This window comes from Coregonus clupeaformis, chromosome 10 (assembly GCF_020615455.1).
Source record: "Coregonus clupeaformis isolate EN_2021a chromosome 10, ASM2061545v1, whole genome shotgun sequence".
Taxonomy (NCBI): Eukaryota; Metazoa; Chordata; class Actinopteri; order Salmoniformes; family Salmonidae; genus Coregonus; species Coregonus clupeaformis.
In genome coordinates this window covers 33248764-33273125 of record NC_059201.1, presented here as the reverse complement: position 1 = coordinate 33273125, position 24362 = coordinate 33248764, and the positions used below count along the sequence as shown (strand labels likewise).

Genomic DNA, 24362 nt, shown 5'->3' with positions numbered 1-24362 from the left:
CTGGGGAAGGGTACCAGAAAATGTCTGCAGCATTGAAGGTCCCCAAGAACACAGTGGCCTCCATCATTCTTAAGTGGAAGAAGTTTAGAACCACCAATACTCTTCCTAGAGCTGGCTGCCCAGCCAAACTGAGCAATTGGGGGAGAAGGGCCTTGATCAGGGAGGTGACAAAGAACCCGATGGTCACTCTGACAGAGCTCAAGAGTTCCTCTGTGGAGATGGGAGAACCTTCCAGAAGGACAACCATCTCTGCAGCACTCCACCAATCAGGCATTTATGGTAGAGTGGCCAGACGGAAGCCACTCCTCAGTAAAAGGCACATGACAGCCCGCTTGGAGTTTGCCAAAAGGCACCTAAAGGACTCTCAGACCATGATAAACAAGATTCTCTGGTCTGATGAAACCAAGATTGAACTCTTTGGCCTGAATGCCAAGCATCACGTCTTGAGGAAACCTGGCACCATCCCTACAGTGAAGCATGGTGGTGGCAGCATCATGCTGTAGGGGATGTTTTTCAGCGGCAGGGACTGGGAGACTAGTCAGGATCGAGGCAAAGATAAATGGAGCAAAGTACAGAGAGATCCTTGATGAAAACCTGCTCCAGGGGCGCTCAGGAACTCAGACTGGGGCAAAGGTTCACCTTCCAACAGGACAACGACCCTAAGCACACTGCCAAGACAACGCAGGAGTGGCTTCGGGACAAGTCTCTGAATGTCCTTGAGTGGCCCAGCCAGAGCCTGGACTTGAACCCGATCGAACATCTCTGGAGAGACCTGAAAATAGCTGTGCAGCGACGCTCCCCATCCAACCTCACAGAGCTTGAGAGGATCTGCTGTGAAGAATGGGAGAAACTCCCCAAATACAGGTGTGCCAAGTTTGTAGCGTCATACCCAAGAATCGAGGCTGTAATCACTGCCAAAGGTGCTTCAACAAAGTACTGAGTAAAGGGTCTGAATACTTATGTAAATGTGATATTTACGTTATTTTAATTGTTATAAAAATACAGTGTATTTATTATTACATCACAGAGACAACAATAATACAGTGTATTTATTATTACATCATAGAGACAACAATAATACAGTGTATTTATTTTTACATCACAGAGACAACAATAATACAGTGTATTTATTATTACATCATAGAGACAACAATAATACAGTGTATTTATTATTACATCACAGAGACAACAATAATACAGTGTATTTATTATTACATCATAGAGACAACAATAATACAGTGTATTTATTTTTACATCACAGAGACAACAATAATACAGTGTATTTATTATTACATCACAGAGACAACAATAATACAGTGTATTTATTTTTACATCACAGAGACAACAATAATACAGTGTATTTATTATTACATCATAGAGACAACAATAATACAGTGTATTTATTATTACATCACAGAGACAACCATTATGTCCAGATATATGATGATGATGATGATTCTTATTTTTTGGTACAGCCAACTCTTATTTAACACAACATACAATGTAGGACACTCTTAAACGCTAGTAAAACTAAATGCATGCTCTTCAATCAAACGCTGCTTGTGCCCGCCCGACTAGAATCACTACTCTCGGCGGGTCTGACTTAGAATATGTGGACAACTACAAATACCTAGGTGTCTGGTTAGACCGTAAACTCTCCTTCCAGACTCACATTAAGCATCTCCAATTCAAAGTTAAATCTAGAATTGGCTTCCTATTTCGCAACAAAGCCTCCTTCACTCATGCTGCCAAACATGCCCTCGTAAAACTGACTATCCTACCGATCCTTGACTTCGGCGATGTAATTTGCAAAATAGTTTCAAATTGGATGTAGTCTATCACAGTGCCATCCATTTCGTCACCAAAGCCCCATATACTACCCACCATTGTGACCTGTACGCTCTCGTTGGCTGGCCCTCACTCCATATTCGTCACCAAACCCACTGGCTCCAGGTCATCTATAAATCACTTCTAGGCAAATCCCCGCATTATCTTAGCTCATTGGTCACCATAGCAACACCCACCCGTAGTATGCGTTCCAGCAGGTATATCTCACTGGTCATCCCCAAAGCCAACACCTCCTTTGGCCGCCATTCCTTCCAGTTCTCTGCTGCAAATGACTGGAACGAACTGCAAAAATCTCTGAAGCTGGAGACACTTATCTCCCTCACTAACTTTAAGCATTAGTTGTCAGAGCAGCTTACCGGTCACTGCACCTGTACACAGCCCACCTGTAATTAGCCCACCCAACTACCTCATCCCCATATTGTTATTTACATTGTTATACATTTTGCTCATTTGCACCCTAGTATCTCTATTTGCACATCATCTTCTGCACATCTATCACTCCAGTGTTAATACTAAATTGTAATTATTTTGCACTATGGCCTATTTATTACCTTACCTCCATAACTTACTACATTTGCACACACTGTATATAGATTTTCTATTGTGTTATTGACTGTACGTTTTGTTTATCCCATGTGTAACTCTGTGTTGTTGTTGTTTTTATCGCACTGCTTTGCTTTATCTTGGCCAGGTCGCAGTTGTAAATGAGAACTTGTTCTCAACTGGCTTACCTGGTTAAATAAAGGTTAAATAAAAATAAATAAAAGGAACAGAATTGGAAGATGCTTTTGAATCATCTCAGTCTTTCTGTGTCTTTATCTCTCTGTGTCTTTCCAACGGATATGATAGGGCTAATACTGTAACTCCCATAATGAACACTTTTGTTGGCCTTCTGTTTTTCCTCCTCACACAATATACCTAGCTATCTCTTCAATGCTTTGGCAGCAAGCATTGTAAGATGCTCCTCGACTCTCTTTTGTCTTAGGAAATTGTTGCGTTTTGATTCATGTTCTAAACCGAGCCCTCTCACTGAGCGTGCACATAAACCACCTGGGTGGGTAATCATCTCAACCAGGAGTTATTCTGTTCCCTCAAATGTCAATGTGAGAGTGTGTGATGTACTCTACGAACCCAACTGGGCAGAGCAGCATGCTCTTGGTCATCCACACCCTGGGCTCTCCGCACCCCCACCGCTCTAAACACTACTATTACAGCCATGTGCAGTTTTAAATTGACACAATTATCTATTTAGGTATTACAAGATGTGCATTATATTGCACAGAGAAAGAAAAAAAAGCACAATCACAGCTGCTATCATAGTTTTGTTGTTTATTTTTTCTCTCCAATACACATTTTCCATCATTAAAGTCATGGAACATTTATCTAAATGGATGTTATGCATTGGGTAAACTCATTTAGTTCCCTGGGCCTTTTCAGGTGATAGGGATTAATGATGTTTAGTAGTTTGAAACTGAAAATATCTGTCATTTGTCACCACTCGCTATTGATTTACGATGTCATTGATGATATGTTAATTGAAGTCTAATGAATCAGAATAATAGGAGAGTGGTGTAGGAACAGTCCATTTTGTATGATTTTCGACCCTTGTCGAGTTCAAAGTGAGTTTAATGTTGACTAGTGTTTTCAACAAGGGCATTTACCAGATAATTAATGCTGTAACTGGGCAAGGTTCAGGCTCATGTGTTTTATCTAGGCACAGTCTGCTTTAGATAAACACTTTGGAGCTCCAAAAATGCCTGGCCACAGCTTTGACTGCCAAATGTAAACTGCACAAAAGAACAGTGTGAAAGAGTTGGTATTTTTTCATATTTGGATATGCTTTAATGCTTTTATTCAAATGCTTCTGAGATATTGCCCCATAGTCACTTTTCAGTTTACCATAAAAATAAGATTTGATTTCTTTTTTTGTGGGGTTGAGTGCTCATTTTACAGTGCACACAGTGCATGCTGAACAGTTAGTGTGCTCCTGAATCCTCTAGAATTTCCAGTGAGGGAAAGACAGGTTTGCTCTTCCACCAGGTGGAGTCGTCTTTGACATTTTTATGATAGCGGCATCTGGTGCAAGGAATAAAAAATAAAAAATAAAGTTTTTGTCTTGCAAATAAACTGTCATTTTCATTTAACAACTTCATTGTTAGTCTTATCATCCTGAAGGGCTATAGTATAGTGAATGACTGTGCTTATCAACCAGATGTAAATGTACAGATGCGTTAGACAATGAGGCTAGGATAGCTATGTACATGCACTAGTATATGTCAATGCTTGAGAATCAGTCCAAAGAGAGATTGCTGACACCATTAAAAGGAAAGACAAACAAAAACATCAGGAAGGAAATACAAAAATCGACTACTTCTTAATAATTACCCAGGAAGAAGTGTGTTACCCATACCCATTATTTGTGTAATTGTGATCAATCCTGTTGAGCGGGCTCATACTGCAACCAGGATTAATAAACATTGATTTTGTCTGTTTTTCTTTCAGCGATTCTGTTTTGGTGATTGCTGATGGCAAATGCTGTAGTTAGTGGCAGTGATTATTCAATAACAACCTCTAATTCCCGTCCTCTGTCTGTAGGGCAAGGAGGCTGAAGTCACTACGCTGGAACGGAAGATTGCTTTAAACGAGCAAGTCCTTGTAGAAGGTAAACACACGATTATTCATTAGACTCCAATCTCAGTGTGAGGGTGAATGTTGTATCGGATTGGCTTAATAAATAACCTGATGCAGTCTGGTTGCCTTGGTTGTATGTTTGTAGAAACAAAGACTTTGCTCTGAAGGTTCACTGTCAAACACTTGAAAATGTACACGGAGACTGTAAGTGTTGAAATATCTCATCATGATCATGCTACTGCATGATGAAGCTATGTATGACTTATTGTAGTTGATGTTATACAGCACAGTTTGTTCTGGAAGCAGAAGAGGTCTGTAGTGTGTAGTGGACTTCTGCCTGTAGAGAGATCATATTTTAGCGTGCAAGTACAGGTAGGTACATGTAGTAGTTAAGGTTTATGGACTCCCAAAGGGGCATTTTACCTAAAAGAGTTATTGGCATGGATTTTCTCTTCTCCCCCTCATTTCCCCTCAACACTGTGCCTCTGTCATGATATAGTGTCAAAGTTCCTCATGAGAAACCGTAGATTAATACATGGTTACATATCTACTGATTATTTGGCCAGGCGACCTTTCATGGATGGAATATCCAGCTCTTGGTGGATCAGTGTGTTTCTTTATGTGTGCTTGTGTATGTGTGTTTGTGTGTGTGTGTGCTCCTCACACCCCTCTACATATCTCAATGTGCTGGGGCCCCAGGATGTAAGCAGGCAGACTGGAGTGATCCAGTGGGGAGAGGTGGGGGTGTTAACACGCCAGGAGCTCTAGGCTTCAGAGGAGCAGTGTGTCTGTGTTCTGTGTCTCACAGCCTTGTAGACAGTGATGGGCTTTAACATCCCAGCCCCTCAGCTCACAGCTAAAGGCAGGGGCACAAACCCCTGCAGGTCTACACCCATAGACTCTTAACAGGGAGATGCCAAACTACCTCGATATTATTATGTTGTGACTAACCACTATAGGCCAACACTACATAGAATTGAATGATCTTAACTGTCCTACAGTGTGTGACAAATTTAAGAATATGAGCTTGAAGGCTTTTTGTATTTGTGGAAATTGAGAGACAACAGAATAGGTTCACCAACGGTCAGGTGTTTAGTTCAGAGGGGCTCCATATGTCATAACTCTTTAAGTTGTGTGGATTTAAGTATTTGAATAAGATTGTGCGTTTCTCACTATCAGAGCAGGAAGTGAGTGTTGTGTTTGTCCTGCCTGCTCTATCATCCCAACGTGCTAAACAGCCGTATACTCGTCTCTGTTTGAATTCAGCCAATCACTTCTCCATTTGGTAAAAAATGCAACAGTGGACCGAAGGGTAAAAATCTAAACTGAGTGCATTTTCTGCATAGTCTTCTGAAGCAGGTCCTCTCCAGGCCCACAGCACAGCTGTTTTCTCCAGATGTAAGATCAGGACTGAAATCTTTCAAATTATTGTGTAATTAATGTTAATGTGCCAAAATCAGCCTAATTATTGACACAACTTTCCAATGCGATTCTGATTGCATTGCTAATGCAGAAATCCCTGTGGCAGCTTATAGGATTACCATGCTTCAGTCTTTAAAGCCGTTGTGAAGTGCAATGGGGTTGAAAACGGAAGAGACGCTCTTGTTATTTCGAGAAACGGTATGCATTGTGTGATTGTACATTGTTTGTGTATGTGTTTGTTAGTGCTCATGTATGTTTGCACATGCTCATCTTTTCTTTATTTGTTTAGGGATTATGAATTAAAGCAGCCTGACAAAGGGTTGGATTTCAGTAAGGATGGCTCTTGGCCAGATAGTTCAATTATCATCGTGCTGAATGATGCTACAGCTGTAGGATCTCTTTTGTTGCTGAGAATTTGCAGGAAATGCAGATGAGCTTCGTGATTTACATAAACTCACTGAAAACCCACACTAACACACGGTTATACAGTATTAACAGTATTGCACTTTTCATGTAGCCTACTTTTGGCCAGCTAATAGCCTAACCACCGAACAAGCAATATTATGGACTAAACATTAAAATCCTGTTGCTGTGACAATATAGGTCAAATTAAGATCCTACATATGTAGGTTCAGATCATGCTCCATACAGGTCTTAGTTTCTCTGCCTATTTCCTCATATGTTGGTGAAGATCAAGTCAACAGACGAAGGCCCATTCCAGGAAGAAGTTCTCCCTCAGAACATCAGTGTGTGTTTCTATTTAGATTCATTTTAAATGCTCTTGTCTCCGTTTGAACTTCATTTGAATTTCATATTCAAACAAAAGGAAGAACATATCATGCCAACAGTTGGTTGCTCGTATTACTCACTACGCTGCTGTGAATTTGAATGTCTCTGAAGATCACAGACAAGATTACTTTGGTTAAGCTGTTCAAGTTACTTTGCTAATCTGCAGCTTTTTATTAAGGATAAAAAGTGAATTAATGAGTCCGGCCAAAGAAAGGTTGCGTATAGATTTATTTTGGGAAGAAGAAAGCTCACATCATAGTTCTCTTGACTGCATTTATTGCTTACTTTAAAAAGTAATTTCTTTATATCAGCATCAAGCTGAAAATTGCCATATTAGTATTAGGGTTGGTAAGCTTCTAATTCGGTGGCATTTACAGCTGGCTGTGTTTCCATGCATTTATAACACTTGGATTCTTAAAGAGTTTCTTTAATCACTTTTGCTGAGCTCTGAACATAATAAACAACTTGCTGTTGCTAAAGTGCCACATGGGGGTGATTGCTAACAAGAACGTTAAACGTTTCTGCCACTAGCAGGTTTGTCACTGTGTTTTTCATGTTCTCTAACTACAGTAATCTACTCTCAGTGCTTGGCTGCAGTAGTTAAAAACAGTGACAGGCAAAATAGCTGCGAGGCGGCTTCCCTAGTCTAGCTGTAGGAAAATGATGGGTACAAAGACATTTCAATGGAGACCAACATAAAAAGCAACACTGGGTTTTATTTGTTCCAGTTTATCTAGATCACAGGATATGTCAGCACCTACTAAACACTGTCTTCTCTCGATCCCCAGTCACAGCACATCAGGTCCTATCAGAACGGGTTTTGGGAGATACTGTATCTAGGCTCTTTATTGTCTGGCTAAACAGGTTGCATAGGTAAATGTATGCTGTATTCAGAATAAAGTATGTCACAGAGAATAGAGCAACATTATTTTATCTTGTCATCTCCTGCACTTTAATGTGAATTATCTTCTCTTGTAAAGTAGAAAGAATTGTACTGATAGTGTTATCACAGATGTGTTATCTTGAAGCTACTTAAAATACCTTTTGGGGGGAAAGTGTGTTTGGCAAGTTTCAATCTATTTTTCTATCAGCATCACACAGACATTTTTTCTTTTTTGTGGTTTGGAACATATTGATGGATGTATAAATTCAGCACTGTCTGGGAGAGTGAAGGCCTTTGATGATGTCAGGCTGCTACCAGGTGCAGACGTGTAACGTGACAGAGTCTTTGTGTGAGATTGACTGAGGCGACAGCAGTAAGCAAATTCCACCCGCAGATGAGTTGTCTTACAGAGACATGAAAAGAAAATCACAAAAGTGAGAGAATGTGTCAAATCTCCAGAAGGCTTTTGTGAGGCTTTGACTTTGGCCTGCTCTTTCCGCCTCAAAATGTGAAATTGAATTAATCAGCAAAATTACTACCTATAACCTTTTGAGAGGGTCAAGACCAGCAACTTCCATATTGATATGACTATATTAGAGAACCGGTGTACCCTCATATATAGACAAAACCATTGAGAGGTCTGATTATAGGTGCAAGAAAAAAGTCCTATCTGCTGCTTGTTCCCAGTTACAAATAATTGAATTAATCTTTTCTCAGGTGTTCTATGCATACTATGGACAATTTTGTTACGTTACAGCCTTATTCTATAATTGATTAAATCGTTTTTTTCCCCTCGTCAATCTACACACAATAACCCATAATGACGAAGCAAAAACAATTTATAAACAATTTATAAACAATATAAAACTGAAATAGCACATTTACGTAAGTATTCAGACTCTTTACTCAGTACTTTGTTGAAGCACTTTTGGCAGCAATTACAGCCTTGAGTCTTCTTGGGTATGACGCTAAAAGCTTGGCACACCTGTATTTGGGGAGTTTCTCCCATTCTTCTCTGCAGATCCTCTCAAGCTCTGTCAGATTGGATGGGAAGCGTCGCTGCACAGCTATTTTCAGGTCTCTCCAGAGATGTTAGATCGGGTTCAAGTCCGGGCTCTGGCTGGGCCACTCAAGGACATTCAGAGACTTGTCCCGAAGCCACTGCTGCGTTGTCTTGGCTGTGTGCTTAGGGTCATGTTCCTGTTGGAAGGTGACCCTTCGCTCCAGTCTGAGGTCCTGAGCGCTCTGGAGTAGGTTTTCATCAAGGATCTCTCTGTACTTTGCTCCGTTCATCTTTCCCTCAATCCTGACTAGTCTCCCAGTCCCTGCCGCTGAAAAACATCCCTACAGGATGATGCTGCCACCACCATGCTTCACCGTAGGGATGGTGCCAGGTTTCCTCCAGACGTGACGCTTGTCATTCAGGCCAGAGAGTTCAATCTTGGTTTCATCAGACCAGAGAATCTTGTTTCTCATTGTATGAAAATCTTTAGCTGCCTTTTGGCAAACTCCAAGCGGGCTGTCATGTGCCTTTTACTGAGGAGTGGCTTCCATCTGGCAACTCTACCATAAAGGCCTGATTGGTGGAGTGCTGCAGAGATGGTTGTGCTTATGGAAGGTTCTCCCATCTCCACAGAGGAACTCTGGAGCGCTGTCAGAGTGACCATTGGGTTCTTGGTCACCTCCCTGACCAAGGCCCTTCTCCCCCAATTGCTCAGTTTGGCCGGGCGGCCAGCTCTAGGAAGAGTCTTGGTGGTTCCAAACTTCTTCCGTTTAAGAATGATGGAGGCCACTGTGTATTTGGGGACCTTCAATGCTGCAGAAATGTTTTGGTACACTTCCCCAGATCTGTGCCTCGACCCAATCCTGTCTCAGAGCTCTACGGACAATTCCTTCGACCTCATGGCTTGGTTTTTGCTCTGACATGCACTGTCAACTCTGGGACTTTATATAGACAGGTATGTGCCTTTCCAAATCTTTGTCATTATGGGGTATTGTGTGTAGATTGATGAGGAAAAACATTAATTTAATCCATTGTAGAATAAGGCTGTAAAGTAATAAAATATGGAAAAAGTCAAGGGGTCTGAATAATTTCCGAATGCGCTGTATTTCTGGGCTTTGTAATTAGGCCTAGCTTTAAATGGAATATTAAATATGTAGGGAAGGTACATTTCAAAAGTCTTGGTTCTTATTTGGAAGTTTTTGACATTGCTGAATTGACTTGATGGTCAAGATCACTTTGGCAGTCCTTCGGCTCTCCGTTTATTTGAGAAAACAAATCTCTTTTACGGATAAAGCACCTGGTGTGGCTACTTAATGGAATGGTTTTCGCATTGTGTAAATAAACTGCTTGCATTTTTGGTGTGAGATTAAGAGGGGGACTGGGAAGGCTGCTAGAGGGAGAGAACTAAACAAAGAAAGTTGACATGCAGAGTATATGGAAGAAGTTATGTTTTTGTTGCACTGAATTTATGGCGTTGCAGTTATATGTTACATTTTGGTTGCTAGGGCTCGGTGAACTGTTAGACTAGGGTTTTCTAGACCCTTTCAACAGCCGCAATGTCTTAGAAAGCCTGGGATGTCTGGGACGCAAGACTTGGGTTGGCTGGGCTTGGGTGTTGGCTACAACCAAACACTTTAGTAACTTGGCCCTTGTTGAGGTAGCAATGGGCTACCATGAATGGATTGAGAAAACATGGGCTTCAGTATGGTTATTGTTTTCCAGATTGTGGCCATGCCTTCTCTTTAACCCCGAGAAGATAGAGCGATGACCAGAGCCATGACACGGAGTAAAAGGAGAGGAGAACAAGTGACCACTGAAACAGAAAGTAGAATGAGTGTTACATTACATTCAAATAGCACTACATGCCGTTTTGATTAGTGAGAAATGGAAACCTCCAACCCAGACATATCAAATAATATCCCTTTTTGATTTTATTCAACTGCAAGTTCGCCAAACTGCTCTAATTCACATTATACATTGTTGCCAATTAGGTTTTCCTCTTCTTCCCCTTGTTGGATCATCAAATAAATTAGAATGTTCAAATATTTAAAATGTTGAATTAAAATTAGACAGTTAAAAGATGCACATGAAGCGGAAAAACGTTTTTGAGAGGGACTGGAAAGCTTTTTCATTCAAGATGGGAGTTTATTTAATGCAATCCAACAAGAAAGGCTGAGGCATTTTTAAACATATATTTATTTACTGGGATTTGCACCGGTTTCAGTCTTGGCTCCTACGTTGTTTTCATAAACAAAGTCTCCCTGGTCTAGGAGAAAAAGTACAGGGCCATACAGAGCCCTGAAAACAGGAATGACAAACACCATTAGCTGAAAAATGTCCATCTCTTTGCAACTATGTTATTGTTTACTTTACCATACACGCCCTAATATGGTTACCTCCCTGTTAAAGCAGCCCAGCACAGAGCCGAGGGGCCCTCGCAGGGAGACACTTTTAACTGCCACTTAGACAATAAGAAACAAATGTCACAGCTCTGCAAAAAGGCCCAGCTTTCACAGCCTTACAATACTCATCCTTCCATGGTGCTTGGCTCAGGCTACTCTGTGATATTTATCCACTCTCCCCTGTTACCCATCGCTGTGCCCTCGCACTATACCACCGCCAGCCTGCCTCCCCTACCTCTCTCTCTCTCTCTCTCTCTCTCTCTCTCTCTCTCTCTCTTTATGTCTCTGTCTATCTTTCTATCCATCTCTTTCCCTGTCTCTGTGTTAGCTGTTTGGAGCTTGACTGATCTGTCTCTGTTTGCCTTGTTTAGTTATTTATCAGGGGGGATAAGAGTGATGTGTTTAGAGTGTCTGTTGTCTCTGCTGCAGAGCAGAGCAGATGCCAATTCAGTTGTAGGTCCTGCCCAAGCCCCAACTCCTGCCCCAGCCCCTGCCCCAACCCCAGCCCCCTTCCCCAGCCCCAGCCCCTACCCCAACCACTGCCCCAACACCTGCCTCTGCCCCAACCCCTGCCTCAGCATCTGCCCTAACCCCAGCCCCTGCCCCAGCCTTCTTATTCTCCACTATGATGAGATCACCTCACTCCGCATATGGTTGTTCTTGTTATGTTCTTGTTTAGAGTGTTTTTTCTTGTCTTTGGACTGAAGATAGATAGACTTGGCTGTGAGCTGTGTTGAATGTGTTTAAGTGTCAATGGTTCTGTCAAAATAGGCTTTGACTGATACCTGTCTCTCAGCTCCCCTAGAGGACATTGAGAATCCTTTCATTTGTTCTATGCCGTCTTCCCAGACATTTACCCTGTAGGTAGGAATTACCGTATTCCATTGGTGGGTTAGGTGGTAGGTTAAACCAGCATATGCTTTCAGATGCATGGCTTTCTTTTCCCTGGTTGGTTGAAGATGTTGGCAGCCTCACCTCAATCCTAAAATACTCACGTTTTATGATATTTGCCCAGCATTATCTGTGCCTGTTGATGATATGTGGAATGTTGAAGGTCAGCTTCCATGATTTACACAGGGATAGAGCGTAAGAACCCTTGGAAAAATACTTGAGCCGTGATCAAACAGATGTTGTGATATATTCTTAACATTGACATTTAAATGCATGCATTTCTCTCTTTTTACTATCTTGTTCCTTACGTTTAGGAAGACCAAAGTGGAGTGGGCCTTTAAAATACATTAAAGTATTTGGAGTCTGTACATTTTGGGGGTTGTAAGCAAGCGGCACTTGGTAATTTCAGAATCATTATATAGCCTAACTTGTTTGAAAGTTGCTATGTCTGCACATGATTTAAACAGAGTTTTCTAAATGAAATGAAACAATGTTATTTCAAGATGTAAACCATAACCACCTGGTCTCAATTATTAAAGTAGTGGGTTGTTAACTGGGGTTTACCCTCATTGTCTGTTGTGGTAACAAGCTGTGTTACTACCTCCATTCTTTTCACCTCACAGCATGTGTATATCTTTGATTGTTCAGTGTTAGTGAGTGTGATTGGTCCAGTATTGTGAGAGTTATATAGTTGTCTAAAACTAACTATTTATTTTGGCTTTTTATTGGGCACATGGGAGGGTAGTGTGTTTTTTTCCCCTGGTTTACATTCACCCTTTTGCAGGTTTTACTATATAATTTCTTCCATCCTGCTTGGATGCGCCTCCCCTATATCAAGGTGTTTTGGGACGTCCCTTATGCACTGCGCTTTTCCTCGAACAAACTATACCACAGGTCAATATATTCTACCAGTCTAACTGTCTGTCCTGCCCTCTATCCACCATTCATATTGACAATAGTGGTAGGTGGATTATTTGTCCAGATCTGCAATATGCTAACTAGCAATCATACCACACAAAATTATTCAAAGTGGCACCAATTTTCAATATAAGCGTAGAGGCCAGGATTGTCATTGTGGATGAAAGAACAGTGAAGACATGAGACACGCAGCTCAAAAGCTATTCATCTTGTTTAAGGACAATACAATTATCCTACCTAGACTAGCCTACAACACCACATTGCAATGAATAATTGCATTATTGTTTTCAAGTAAGTACAACATTCTACTCTAGGCTGTAAACTGCAGTGAAAATGTAATTTGAGTAATGGCACAAAAGCCCTGTGATTTGAATATTTAATTCCATTAATTCCATTTGGATCAGTTGTGGGTCTACTCTCAACAGTTTATACGGTCTAGAAAGGCACAGTAGCAAGCCAGTCTGGATGTACAGTGGGGAGAACAAGTATTTGATACACTGCCGATTTTGCAGGTTTTCCTACTTACAAAGCATGTAGAGGTCTGTAATTTTTATCATAGGTACACTTCAACTGTGAGAGACGGAATCTAAAACAAAAATCCAGATAATCACAATGTATGATTTTTAAGTAATTAATTTGCATTTTATTGCATGACATAAGTATTTGATCACCTACCAACCAGTAAGAATTCCGGCTCTCACAGACCTGTTAGTTTTTCTTTAAGAAGCCCTCCTGTTCTCCACTCATTACCTGTATTAACTGCACCTGTTTGAACTCGTTACCTGTATAAAAGACACCTGTCCACACACTCAATCAAACAGACTCCAACCTCTCCACAATGGCCAAGACCAGAGAGCTGTGTAAGGACATCAGGGATAAAATTGTAGACCTGCACAAGGCTGGAATGGGCTACAGGACAATAGGCAAGCAGCTTGGTGAGAAGGCAACAACTGTTGGCGCAATTATTAGAAAATGGAAGAAGTTCAAGATGACGGTCAATCACCCTCGGTCTGGGGCTCCATGCAAGATCACACCTCGAGGGGCATAAGTGATCATGAGGAAGGTGAGGGATCAGCCCAGAACTACACGGCAGGACCTGGTCAATGACCTGAAGAGAGCTGGGACCACAGTCTCAAAGAAAACCATTAGTAACACACTACGCCGTCATGGATTAAAATCCTGCAGCGCACGCAAGGTCCCCCTGCTCAAGCCAGTGCATGTCCCGTCTGAAGTTTGCCAATTACCATCTGGATGATCCAGAGGAGGAATGGGAGAAGGTCATGTGGTCTGATGTGACAAAAATAGAGCTTTTTGGTCTAAACTCCACTCGCCGTGTTTGGAGGAAGAAGAAGGATGAGTACAACCCCAAGAACACCATCCCAACCGTGAAGCATGGAGGTGGAAACATCATTCTTTGGGGATGCTTTTCTGCAAAGGGGACAGGACGACTGCACCGTATTGAGGGGAGGATGGATCGGGCCATGTATCGCGAGATCTTGGCCAACAACCTCCTTCCTTCAGTAAGAGCATTGAAGATGGGTCGTGGCTGGGTCTTCCAGCATGACAACGTCCCGAAACACACAGCCAGGGCAACTAAGGAGTGGCTCCGTAAGAAGCATCTCAAAGTCCTGGAGTGGCCTAGCCAGTCTCCAGACCTGAACCCAATAGAAAATCTTTGGAGGGAGCTGAAAGTCCGTATTGCCCAGCGACAGCCCCGAAACCTGAAGGATCTGGAGAAGGTCTGTATGGAGGAGTGGGCCAAAATCCCTGCTGCAGTGTGTGCAAATCTGGTCAAGACCTACAGGAAACGTATGATCTCTGTAATTGCAAACAAAAGTTTCTGTACCAAATATTAAGTTCTGCTTTTATGATGTATCAAATACTTATGTCATGCAATAAAATGCAAATTAATTACTTAAAAATCATACAATGTGATTTTCTGGATTTTTGTTTTAGATTCCGTCTCTTACAGTTGAAGTGTACCTATGATAAAAAGTACAGACCTCTACATGCTTTGTAAGTAGGAAAACCTGCAAAATCGGCAGTGTATCAAATACTTGTTCTCCCCACTGTATTTTATGTTCTGATACTGAGATGCGCTGTCTGTTGCAGATCATCATTCTCTCAAGTCGTCCTATAATAATGTAGCCACATGTGCTCCCAGCAGGCCCAGTTATTCAGGAAAGCTTAATGTGTGCTCTGCCTCATCTCCAATCCGAGCGACTATTCCTTGCGCACCTAGAACTTAACTCTTCAATATATCCTAAATATTTATCATTTAACTTTTAAAATGTATGACCTTTTATGTGTGGCATAAACACAACCAGTCACAATGTTTGAATATGCTTGTGAAGGCTACTGTAGGCTACCTGCGCACGTTCATCCAAAATATAATTCCAGCATCAAAACTGTGCAGATTGTGGTGTTGAAAACGTAAACCATGAAGTTGAAGCACCCAAAGTTGGTATGCTTTGCTTATTGGTTGTGGTGCATTGGCACAGAAACCTGTTGGTTGAACATTTATTGCGTATATTTTCTATAATTATGAATATAGCATAAACATTTAGAAAATGTGATTTCCACCTAGCTGATCATTGTCTGCAGCCGGATCTGATTGTAGTGTAGGTCTAATAAAACAGGCAGGGAGAGTGAACTCGTCCGTGGTGGTCGGCGACCCTCAACCTTCTGGCCCGTAGCCCTGCGTGTCGTCGACTGTGCCACAAAAGTATTCTGAAGTGGCAAAGTCGATATCCACGTTTGTAAACACAGGGTCGCTACAGTTATTGTTATTTGTGTTCTTAAACATTATTTTTAGTAGATTTTATGAGGAGGGAGGGTGCACACCTTTCTTTACAGTACAAAGGGAAGGTCGTGTGACAATATATTTAATGTTGGGGAGGGGGATGCATTAAATGTCGAACTGTCCCTTAACAGCCTATGTCCATGTTATCAAAGTCCTACAGGTTGTGTGTGTCTTGACCAATCAGTTTCACAGAAATCACAGGTCGCACGGATTGGGCATGGCACACGTCTATAGAAAGCAGAGCACGCTCTCCACTTTCCTTCTGTATTATTTTAGCAAACGGGAAAAGAACTCACTCACTCTCGACAGACACAAACAAAAACTCTAAGTTTAGAGAAATGTTGTGGCAGCCTACACCTAAACATTAGCGATCTGACATGCTGTATCAGTCTGATCAACTGTAGCCTACCTATTTGCCCTTTCCATCTGGCCTGGGGAAACGAAGCAGGAACATTACGTATTTATAGCCTAAGCCAATATTTTGGTGAATGTGATCAAATTTGGTTTATATTCAAACTTCAGTTGGCTAGGCTACGTAGGCCATTTTTTTTCAACAAATAGTGATGACATAGGCTTAAATGTGTTAATGCACAGGTCACTTTTTAATTTAGGCCTACATGATACAACCCTGCATAAAGCAAGCTCACCCCTGTTAGTTATATTGTCTAATCACAGTTATCTATGTGTCTATGTAGTGGAAAACCTGCTGTTAGTCTAGTCTAGTTTTAAAATATAATTTATATGAACAAGTATAAGGTTGCTGCAGTTTGACAGGGTTTTCATCCTCCCTATAGGGCCAGGAGTTTTTCCAGGAGTTTAAAACTGCAGTATGTGTCCTGATTAGAAAAACTCTGATTAATCACTATGTCATACCCTACACAGTGATTGACTTTAAGGTATGAAAGGCACTTTCCCATTGGCCAAGTCAGCAGTATTCTTTGGTTGCCCGAAGATTATGGTCACTTGCCCGAAAATGGGAATATAGTTGTTTATACTTAGAAATGCCATAACTTGTTAGGCTTGCACTGCTCAAGCTTAAAATTACGCTCTGGTTCTATTTTCAAGATTTTTACATTCAGCTCACGCCTGAGAGAAATAGGATAACGCGATGCCTCAGTGTACAGTATGTTAGGCTACTGGAATCCTTTGCAGTTAGGTTGATTTTAGTTTTAAAAAATCCTCTGCCTAATGGGACAACAACAGAACAGGCTCATCTTGCCCGGCTGCTTTAAATGCCATACATTTTCGGTCTTTCACTTAAACAATGGGGATGAACCAGAAAGATACGTTTTAGGCAAGGCCTACTGGAATTCCTTACAGTTTTGTTGTTTTTAGTAAAATAAATCACCTGGTGCAACTTACGAGCAGGCTCAACTTGCCCGACTGCTCAGTTCACTTACCCCAGGCAATAGGGCAACCCTTAAAGGGATACTTCGGGATTTTGGCAATTCCCCAGAGTCAGATGAACTCGTGGATACCATTTTTAAGTCTCTGCGTGCAGTTTGAAGGAAGTTGCTAACTAGCGCTAGCTATTGTTAGCGCAATGACTGGAAGTCTATGGTATCTGCTAGTATGCTAACGCTAGTTAGCATTGGCTTGCCAAACTACCTCTAACTTCCTTCATACTGGACACAGAGACATAAAAATGGAATCCACAAGTTCATCTGAATCTGGGGAAGTAGATAAAGGGCCTCATTGCCAAAATCCCGAAGTATCCCTTTAAAGTCCCTGCTACAACTAGGTTCCGGACTTTTACCTGGAGTTAACCATCAGGAGAAAAAAAATGGCCCCACCACTCTGAGACCTGTGGTGCCACTTCTGGGTAAAGTAATTAGCGTGTGTGTGATTAAGTAATTAGTAATGTGTGATTTGATTTTTGTTTAACATCACATTGTTGTAACTGACACATTGTTGCAACTACATTATATGCCATAAAATATGTTTTCCCTGTTAGGTAGTGATTTATTTATGAATAATTACACACCTAGCTAAAATGTACTTTCTTGTTGATTTTTTTAATGTATTTGATGTATTCTAGTTCACAATATGGATGTTTATAAAACATTTTTATTTTTGGGAAGAGGAAGCCTGCCCTATCCGACGTTAATGAACTTTATGAGGATGTTCTTCAAGGTCCGTTTTTGAGCATGGCAGCATGTTTTCTTGTAAACATATTTATAGCCAACGATGTGTAAACATTGTAACTGTATACAAAAGGTGGAGAGGCGATACTGGTGTATTTTCTACTTTTATGTATTTTTGCATAATTACCTTTTCCTCTATGACACATGTCAAAGTGAGTGTACCAGCCAAAATGTAGTCTCACAAAGCGTAATGATGTGCCTGCTCTCAATATGAAGCTAGAGAGAGAGAGAGAGAGAGAGAGAGAGAGAGAGAGAGAGAGAGCTGAGGAATAGTGGGGATATTAAATATGAATTAATGGAATGATGCTCAGGCACATCTTTGGGTGTAGTGTAGTGTTGAAAAATAAAATGTATGTTGCCGGCTACTGGCCGTGAAGGTGCATTTGGACTTGGTATCCTTTAATTAGAAGTGAGATATTAGCATTTCATAGGGCTTTACGCTGGGCGAGTGAACGGCCGGCCCAGCCGCCGAGCCTTCATTAGCCAGCCTCTCTGCATGTAATGAGCGGTGTCATTAGCTGATGGAGTGGATTTGCCCTAGCTCTACCTTGAAAGGCACATCATTTACATACTTCCAAGGAATATGGCCTTTAATGGAGTCCTCAATGAATCAAATAAAATGACACTTCTTTACATTTTGAAGAGTCCATTTCTGATAGTGTACATCACTAGCCTGCTACCTCTATTGTTGGATGGATGGAGAAAGGCAAAAAAGGACAAAAGGGGGGGAAATGCTGGAAGAAAGACGTGCGATTGACTTACGTTTGAAATGTAGTGCGCCATAAATTCTGAATTAAATCAATAATGTGGGGACGTGAAAGTATAAAAGCGGTGGATCAAACAGGAGAAATATGACATGCAGACTGACTTTTGCCTCCAGACATGGACACATAAATAAGATGTGCATGATTTGTGTTGGAGGCCTGAGGAAGTGCTAGGCATCACTCAGTTGGGGCTGGGCTGGGGGATTGGGGTGTTAATATTCACAATGTTTATCAGAGAGAAAGCAGGAGAGGCAATGGTTAAACCTGTGTGTGTGTGTGTGTGTGTGTGTGTATGTGTGACTCACAGTGATAGTGAAGGTGTTTTTGAAAATAGAAGAGTTTTCTCTAAGCCTTTAGCTGCAGCCCATTCTCTGAATCAGCCGTGAAGTGATAAGTATTTTATTGATGAGTGGCAAGTGTGGGAAATTGCGTCTTTGATCACACAGGGTTTGGCAAATGTAACCTAAGTGTGTGGAGCCAACCAGGTAAGACCCTCCCCACCCAACACACAGACCTGTCACCTGGGAGGGATCTTCTTCCCCTTCTCCTAAACACATATTTGTTTTGGATGTTTTCATTGAGAGTCTACACAGTGATTACAGATGTTCATTAACACAATTGGGTATTTGTTTTCAACTTTTCCCAATCACTTTGATATGCTAATTGTGGTGTAATTTAATTTGAGCCCCGTAATGATGATGCTGTTATTATGGACATAAATGATGCAGTTAAGCTGAGAGTAATCTCATTTGCATACTGTACATGCCAGTAAATTAAGCCCTTTCCTGCTCTGCTTCAGCTTTAATTTTCCACTCCTTTTCACATAGCAGCAGCAGGATCATCTCACAGCCCTGTGCTTAATAGCAGACCAGCCTGTTTGATGTGGAGACGCTTCCTCACACTAAATCCAGTCACAATATATAATACATAAAAGAGCTCATTACCGCTTTAAGTGTTCCTTTAAAAAATTGGGATTAATAAGTAGAGGTGCTTTTCACTCTTTGTAGTCCTACACAAATATATTTGTGACCCTCATACCCCATGTTCATCATTTTAGCATGTTTTAATCCCCCACCCCCCAAAAAAACATTACAAACTGTAAAGCTATAATGATGTCCCAATAATCATCTGAGCCTAATCAACAGTCATATTGGTTGGCTTTTCAGTAACGTGTTGATAATAGATCTCTTCAAAGGGTTAATTGTATTTTGATATTCTTCCTTTGAAAAAAAAGATGAATGAACAGATGAATAGGAACTACATGTTTTTCTGTCTATGTAGTCAAACTGCACTTTATCTTTATCGTACAGAATGATCATTTAGATAATGGTATAATCATGCATTCATGGAAAATGGTGGCAGGTGCACAGTATATGTTATTCATGTCCATATAAAAGGGGCATGCAAATATTTCCCTGAAGGGAAAATACTTGGAAAATACCTTATTATTATTAAAGATACTGGCCCCGTGTAGCTCAGTTGGTAGAGCATGGCGCTTGCAACGCCAGGGTTGTGGGTTCGTTTCCCACGGGGGGCCAGTATGAAAAAATGTATGCACTCACTAACTGTAAGTCTGCTAAATGACAAAAATCTAAAATGTAAATATCAGTGGAGAAAGTTTTCACAGAATAACTTCATAGCTAATTGTTGATAGCGGTTTGGTATCTTCATTAGAGAAGCAGCAGCTAATGGTGACATTGTGTGCTGTTTGCTCTGTGAGTGTAAACATGTTTGTCACACAGAGGTGTATTTATGCTGATCAAACAGATCAGCCAGGGGATTGTCAATGTCAAGGACTTTGGCTCATTTCAGAGAAGAATGCCTGTGCTCAATCTGGACTCAGGGGTAGACGTAACATAACAAATGTACATCTTTCTCCCTCCATTTTGTATGATATGTTGCGTTTCATATGGTTTGTATTAATTTGTGGATGTCCATCATCCTTTTCGTATGATATGTTATGAATTCCAATTTGTTGTGGCTAACGTTAGCTAGGTGGCTAGGTGGCTAACGCTAACCTGAGCTAGGTGGCTAGCTAGGGGTTAGGGTTAAGGTGAAAGTTAAGGTTAGGGTTAGGAGTTAGGTTAAAGGGTTAAGGTTAGGGGAAGGGTTAGCTAACATGCTAAGTAGTTGCAAATTAGCTAAAAAGTAGTAAGTAGTTGAAAAGTTCCTAATTAGCTAAAATGATGAAGTTGTCCGTGATGAGATTCTAACACGCAACCTTTGGGTTGCTAGACGTTCGCGTTTTATGCCCACCCATCCACCCTTCTTTAGTTTTGGCCTTAACTAACCTTCTGTCTTGTGTAACCATACCAAACGGAACATATCATACTAATTTGAGTGTCCCGGATTTACATGTACTACGTTACGTGTAGTCTATGAGACAAGAGAGCCTGTTCAACCTCTCTTTCGTAACGTCTGAGATCCCCAGAACCCAGAACCAACTACTTCTCAGAACCAACTACTTCTCAGATAGAGTTCAATGTGTCAAATCGGAGGGCCTGTTGTCTGGACCTCTGGCCGTCTCTATGGGGGTGCCACAGGGTTCAATTCTCGGGCCGACTCTATTCTCTGTGTATATCAATTAAGACGCTCTTGCTGCTGATGAGGCTCGGATCCACCTCTATGCGGACGACACCATTTTGTATACATCTGGCCCTCATTGGACACTGTGTTAACAAACCTCCAAACGAGCTTCATCGCCATACAACACTCCTTCCGTAGCCTCCAACTGCTCTTAAACACTAGTAAAACTAAATGCATGCTCTTCAACCGAACACTGCTTGCACCCGCCCACCCGACTAGAATCACTACTCTCGGCGGGTCTGACCTAGAGTATGTGGACAACTACAAATACCCAGGTGTCTGGTTAGACTGTAACTCTCCTTCCAGACTCACATTAAGCAACTCCAATCAAAAGTTTGATCTAGAATCAGCTTCCTATTTCGCAACAAAGCCTCCTTCACTCATGCTGCCAAACATGCCCTCATAAAACGGACTATCCTACCGATCCTTGACTTCGACGATGTCATTTACAAAATAGCCTCCAACACCCTACTCAGCAAATTGGATGTAGTCTATCACAGTGCCATCTGTTTTGTCACCAAAGCCCCATATACTACCCACCTGTCACGCCCTGGCTCTGGGGACTCTTGTATGTTGAGCCAGGGTGTTAGTTTCGTTGTGTAGAGTCTATGTTCCGTGTTGGTTTGTGTGTATGACCGAGGACTTCACGTTTCGTTTTGTTGTTTTGTGTATTTGAAAGTACTGAAATAAAAGATGTACGCATTTCACGCTGCGCCTTGGTCTGCTTCGTATGACGATCGTGACAGAAGATCCCACCAAAACAGGACCAAGCAGCGTGCCCAGGAGCAGACAGCCTGGATTTGGGAGGAGATCTTGGACGGGCAGGGGTCCTGGACTTGGGAGGAAATCCAGGCCGGTATGGATCGCCGTCCGTGGGAGGAGACGGTGGAGGCGCGCCATAGAGAGGAGCAGCGGCGCCAACCGGGCCGACGTCGGACACGCAAGAGGCAACCCCATGAAAATTTTTAGGGGGGGGCACACGGCATGGACGACGGGGCTGCTGGAGGCAGCTACAGGGCGAGTTTGGGGATTAGGAGAGGAGGCCACCGGGTTTGGGGGGCTGGAAGGGAGGTTGGCGGAGCCTACAGGTAGAGCAGAGCCAACTCCCCGTACTCAGGCTAGGCAGCGTGAGACTGGGCAGGTTCCGAGGTATGCGGAGCTGCGTACTGTGCCGCGAGTGGTCCGGCACAGTCCGGTACGTCCTGTGCGAGCACCACGCACGTGTCGTGCTAAGGTGGGCATGCAGCCAGGACGGAGTGTGCCGGCTCAACGCTCGTGGCCTCCAGTACCCCTCCTCGGTCCCGGATATCCTGCGCCAGTGTCACGTGCTGTAGTGCCAGTGCGAGTACACAGCCCTGTACGTCCTGTGCTGATGCCTCACACAGAGTGTGTAAAAATAAGCATTCAGCCAGGACGGGTTGTGTCAGCTCTTCGCTCCAGATCTCCAGTCAGTCTCCACAGCCCGGTCCGGCCTGTTCCTGCCCCTCGCACCAAGCCTATGGTGCGCGTCGCCAGCCCGGTCCGGCCCATTCCTGCTCCCCGCACCAAGCCAATGGTGCGCGTCGTCAGTCCGGTCCGGCCTGTTCCTGCTCCCCGCACCAAGCCTGTGTTGCGCGTCGCCAGCCCGGTCCGGCCCGTTCCTGCTCCTCGCACCAAATCAGTGGTGCGCGTCGTCAGCCCGGTCCGGCCCATTCCTGCTCCCCGCACCAAGCCTGTGGTGCGCGTCGTCAGTCCGGCACAGCCCGTGCCCGTTTCACCGGTGCCTGGTCAGGTACCGGTCAGCTGCTCCACACCGGAGCCTAAGCAATCCGCTCCACCAATGTCCAGTCCAGCTCCAGCCAGCGGGGCCAGACCAGACCAGGGGCGCTACGGGGGGGTTGTTAGAGGGTTGTGGTCACGCCCGGAGCCGGATCCGCGCCTTTGGGGGGGGGTACTGTCACGCTCTGGCTCTGGGGACTCTTGTATGTTGAGCCAGGGTGTTAGTTTCGTTGTGTAGAGTCTATGATCCGTGTTGGTTTGTGTGTATGACCGAGGACTTCACGTTTCGTTTTGTTGTTTTGTGTATTTGAATGTACTGAAATAAAAGATGTACGCATTTCACGCTGCGCCTTGGTCTGCTTCGTATGACGATCGTGACACCACCATTGTGACCTGTACGCTCTTGTTGGCTGGCCCTCACTACATATTCGTCGCCAAACCCACTGGCTCCAGGTCATCTATAAATCACTGCTAGGCAAATCCCTGTCTTATCTTAGCTCACTGGTCACCATAGCAACACCCACCCGTAGTCTGCGCTCCAGCAGGTATATCTCACTGGTCATCCCCAAAGCCAACACCTCCTTTGGCCGCCATTCCTTCCAGTTCTCTGCTGCCAATGACTGGAACGAACTGCAAAAATCTCTGAAGCTGGAGACTCTTATCTCCCTCACTAACTTTAAGCGTCAGTTGTCAGAGCAGCTTACCGATCACTGCACCTGTACACAGACATTCTGAAATTAGCCCACCCAACTACCTCATCCCCATATTGTTATTTATTTTGCTAATTTTGCACCCCAGTATCTCTATTTGCACATCTATCATTCCAGTGTTAATACGAAATTGTAACTATTTTGCACTATGGCCTATTTATTGCCTTACCTCCATAACTTACTACATTTGCACACACTGTATATATATTTTCTATTGTGTTATTGACTGTACGTTTTGTTTATCCCATATGTAACTCTGTGTTGTTGTTGTTTTTATCGCACTGCTTTGCTTTATCTTGGCCAGGTCGCAGTTGTAAATGATAACTTGTTCTCAACTGGCTTACCTGGATAAATAAAGGTGAAATAAAAAATAAATAAAAAAAAGCCTCCCTCACATTTAGAAAACTTTCCTTTTGTCTTTCCCTGAAAGCAACATGTCCAGATCCAACACAGCAGCTCCTTTGTATTTTGAAGCGGGGAGTAAATATTTTATGGAGTTAACACTGACAATACAATTGCCCTTCAGCGAGAATGCTTTTCAATTTTTTACCATGAAGAATATTATTTTTCTGCCAGCCAAATTTCTCTGTTACTTTCTAATCGGCTAAATAAATCTCTAGCATTGAGGGTGAGGAATGTTGCAGTGTCACAGAGTGTAATCTTCACCCTTATTTACCAATTCATTAAGATTCATTGATCGGTGAGAGGAAATGGTAACATAAATCAGACCTCCAACATAAGGACCCTAATCAGTTGGGAATTGCAGAGAATGTCATGATGAACTATGTCCTTGTATTAGTGCCACTGTAC

The 24362-nt window shown here is 42.6% G+C and overlaps 1 protein-coding gene across 3 annotated transcripts in view; it reads left to right on the top strand.

The window, feature by feature from the left end:
* The window catches only part of LOC121575040 (forkhead box protein P1-B-like), a 251168-nt gene that overhangs the window by 82962 nt on the left and 143844 nt on the right, over positions 1–24362 (top strand). For all 3 annotated transcript variants that reach the window (XM_041887826.2, XM_041887824.2, XM_041887825.2), the window contains exon 4: positions 4444–4510. The gene's annotated coding sequence lies outside the window, so the exon portion shown is untranslated. The remainder of the gene's footprint in view (positions 1–4443; positions 4511–24362) is intronic.